Here is a 4019-nt window from a genome sequence, read left to right as displayed (position 1 = left end):
ATAATCATCAGACGATGAAAGCTCCATATACTCTACTTCAGCATACAAAGAACTGGTAAAAGATATCAGCTAAATAAATTAGCTGAATAAATGAGAGCAAAAATAGGCTAGTCTGTCAATAGAGGCAGCAGAGCCTGGGGTAAAAATAAGGCACTTCGGTTTAAACGTCCCAGAAGGGTCTCTGCACGAGGGCAGAATTCAGGAAAAAGGTTTGGGTTATACCCAATAAAGTAGAATGCCCAGTAAATGGGATTCCAATATCTTTTTCAAGATAGGGACTGTTTTAAATAGGGAAGTGCCTCCCAAAATAGATAAGCATATCATTTGATAATGCAAAAATCTATAGGGCCTCTGCCATCAAAAGAATAAGACCATTTTGTCTGGGGCAGTCATAAGGACAGCAAGGACTTCACCCTGTAGTCTACGGCTACACCACACTGGATAGGCCCAATCTCATTAGATTTTGGAAGCTAAGCAGTGTTCGGCCTGGTTAGTTCTTGGAGGGGAGACCACCTTGAAATACCAGGTGCTGTAGGTACATTGTGCTGAGGAACTGGAAAACAGGTTTCAGCACCTGCAAGGGAGTAAGAATCCCATATAGCTCATATGGACACTAATGTTCTAGGGCATAGGTTCTCAAACTCGGTCCTCAGGACCCCACACAGTGCATGTTTTGCAAGTAACCCAGCAGGTGCACAGATGTATTAATTACTCACTGACACATTTTAAAAGGTCCACAGCTGGAGCTAATTATTTCACTTGTGATTCTGTGAGGAGACCTGGAAAACATGCACTGTGTGGGGTCCTGAGGACTGAGTTTGAGAACCTGTGTTCTAGGGCCTCAGCATAACAATCGCTGTTCAAGAACAGCTTGGTTCACGTACAGATGGGTCCACGGTTTTCTTGACTAGTTTCTGTGCCTAGGCACAACATGACTTATAGCATAAACCCTTCATCTGTACATGGGAAGCTGATTCAGAATCTAAGAAGGTTCTGGAAATTTTTGCCTTGGCTGGAAGTTTCTGTTTGAATTAACAGTTATTCCGGAGTCAGAAACAGACTCTCTTCCCCATATACCCCAAATATAGGGGTCTGGTTCGACCTTGTCAGTCATAAAGGAACGTAACAGGCTTAATACAATAAGTTTGGTAAGGCAAAGAAGCAAAGGCAACCAGAGGCCAGCTTCCAAACCAGAGGCCATCAGTATGATGGTGCGGGTCTCCTTCTGGCGGATTCCAGAAGGATAAGGGGCCGACTTCTTCAGTTTGCACAGATTTTATAGCAGTCTACAAATAGATGCCTGGGTGCAAGAAGTGGTATCTGTAAGGTTATACTTTCCTTTCTGGAACCATTCTCCTAAAAAGTATTCGGTTTCAGCCCATCTCAGGTAGAGGCGTAGGCGAGGGAATTGCATGAAGCAATTCAGAAAATGTTTTGTCAGGAATAGTCATTCCAGTAACCCATCCACAATGAAGGGTTTATTCCCACCTGGGTCAAAAACAATCCCTCGCCCCATTATCAATTTCAAAAATAGAGAAATTTGGGTAACACGGTTCACGTGGAGGCAACGCCATAGTTGGGTGAGGAGCCAATATAATACCTGTTATTCCTGGATAAGTCAGGAATTTTACCTTCAGGCTCCTATAACACTGTCCACAAGTGTTATCTCAAGGTTTACCATCCTTCAGCAAAAATGCAGTTAGGCCTTACCCTTTGGGTTAGCCAGAGCCCCAGAATACCAAAATGATTATGCCAATTTATCTCCGTTAGTAGAGGTTAAGAAAAATTGGCATACCTTGACCACCTTCCTATCCTGACACAAGCACAGGAAAGGTTCTGTGTCATCTACAACATACAAATAACTTGTCTGCAGAGGCACGGGTGGTTCGTAAATGGGATCATCTCTGGTTCCGTAACATAACTCACGGTGGGGCTATACTGAAATCGAGTTTGCAGAAAGTAGTTACCTCGGAACAAGATATCCAAGGCAAAACTAGGAGAGTGGTTACAATGTCAAACAATATCGATTCACGCAGCAATGTGAATGATGGGTTTGATGGTGTTAACAATACACATGGTGGAGTTGGCATAATTCCACTCAAAACTTTTTCAGCATCTCCTCCATCTAAGGCCGCATCACACTGGATATGTCCAATCTCAATGATGTTGGAAGTTAAGCAGTGTTGTACCTGGTTAACTTCTCCGAGCGCAAGAACATCTGTGAATACCAGGTGGGGTAGACGGGCCAGATGGACAGTACACAAACAAGTACGTGGTACTGGCAAAAAAGGTAAGAAGTAGCCTGGGGGCTACAGACATTCCATCTAGATCAGAGGATACCTTTTTCTTTTTTGGATATCAGGTGGGGAAATCCTGACAACAAATACAAGTCTTCACGGCTATGGAGGCCATTTTCCGGAAAATTATGATTCCGGGATTATGGACCACAGAAGAAAGGTGCCAGGGTTTGTTCTGGGAGTCCTAAACTGAAGAGCTGATTTCTCAGTCGACACGCCATTCAGGTAAATGAATGGGCTTTGCACCCTAAAGTCATTTCAGACTCGGGTAGACAAATGGGCTTGGCCAGAGATAATTCTCATGGTGTCCCATCTGAACAACAAAAGCCATAATCGGGTTAGGAATAAAGGAAGTGATCTTTGTGGATATCTTTTTAATGGGAATTTTATTTCTCTTATGTGTTTCTCAAATCATCCTGCTACTCAGGATAGTGAGGAAAATACAACAAAGATGCCGGGATCCTAATAAGCCACGGCTTGGCCCAGAAGGTGTTGGTACACAGATCCGCAGAAAATGTTGAATACCTTTTCTGTTTCCTCTAGGCCCAGACTAGGATAGGGACCTTGATTATCACAGATATCTGGTTCAACTGTTTTGATGGCGTGGCTTTTGAAATCTATATACTGAGGTCCAGAGGATTCTCACAAATGCTCAGAGCAAGGAAAAACTTCCTTGACTCGTATTTTTCACCAAATATGGCAAGCTTATATTCATTAGTACAATAAAAGAGGTATGGACCCGAAATCTTGCAGAGTTTCCAGGGTTTTACCATTCCTTTAAACAGGAATAGATAAAGGTTTATCGGTGGCTTCCTTGGAAATACAAGTGTCAGCATTTGACTATATGGTTCCGAAAGAAAAATGCCAAATTACAGGATGTGTGCACTTTTTCCCAGGGAATGCTGCGCATTCAACTTTCCCCTTTTCCTGCTACAGGGTCAGGGAATCTAAATCTAGTCCTCAAAAGCCTGTCAAGTTGCTCTGTTTAAACCACTAAGTGAAGTGGATTTTAAATGGTTGACAGCTAAAGTTCTTGTTCGGCTGACTATGGCATCAGCTAGAAGAGAGTCAGATTTAGGAGCACTTTCATGCTAATCTCCTTTTCTGATGTTATCCAGATAAAGTAGTTCTCAGAACTAGGTCTGGGTATCTTCCTAAGGGTTGATCTATATTCCACCTTAATGAAGATATTATGGTCCCGGTTTTTCAGAAATCTGGATTTTCTGCGGGAGATGCGTCGATGGACGTAGTCCAGGCATTAAGTATCTACATGGATTATACCAGTGCCATTAGAAAGACAAATTCTCTTTTCGTCCTCTACGGTTGTTTCACAAGAGGAGATGGCCTGCTACTAAACAGACGCTAGCAAGATGGCTTCGAATGACGATTTCAGAAGCATATTCTTAAGCTGATCTGCCTGTCCCGGCTAATGTCTCTGCTCACTCTACGTGTAAGGAAGGTCTTTAATGCGTAGCACAATATTGTGCTTGAGCAGAACAGATATGTAGATTTAGGAGCACTTTCATGCTAATCTCCTTTTCTGATGTTATCCAGATAAAGTAGTTCTCAGAACTAGGTCTGGGTATCTTCCTAAGGGTTGATCTATATTCCACCTTAATGAAGATATTATGGTCCCGGTTTTTCAGAAATCTGGATTTTCTGCGGGAGATGCGTCGATGGACGTAGTCCAGGCATTAAGTATCTACATGGATTATACCAGTG

The 4019-nt window shown here is 42.7% G+C and overlaps 1 pseudogene; it reads left to right on the top strand.

Annotated features, from left to right (window-relative positions):
• Positions 1 to 419: 419 nt before the first annotated feature.
• LOC134912813 (5S ribosomal RNA) lies at positions 420 to 538 on the top strand (annotated as a pseudogene).
• Positions 539 to 4019: the final 3481 nt, after the last annotated feature.

The sequence above is a fragment of the Pseudophryne corroboree genome, chromosome 4 (genome assembly GCF_028390025.1).
Source record: "Pseudophryne corroboree isolate aPseCor3 chromosome 4, aPseCor3.hap2, whole genome shotgun sequence".
Classification (NCBI taxonomy): domain Eukaryota; kingdom Metazoa; phylum Chordata; class Amphibia; order Anura; family Myobatrachidae; genus Pseudophryne; species Pseudophryne corroboree.
This window is presented reverse-complemented; position numbering and strand designations above follow the sequence as displayed.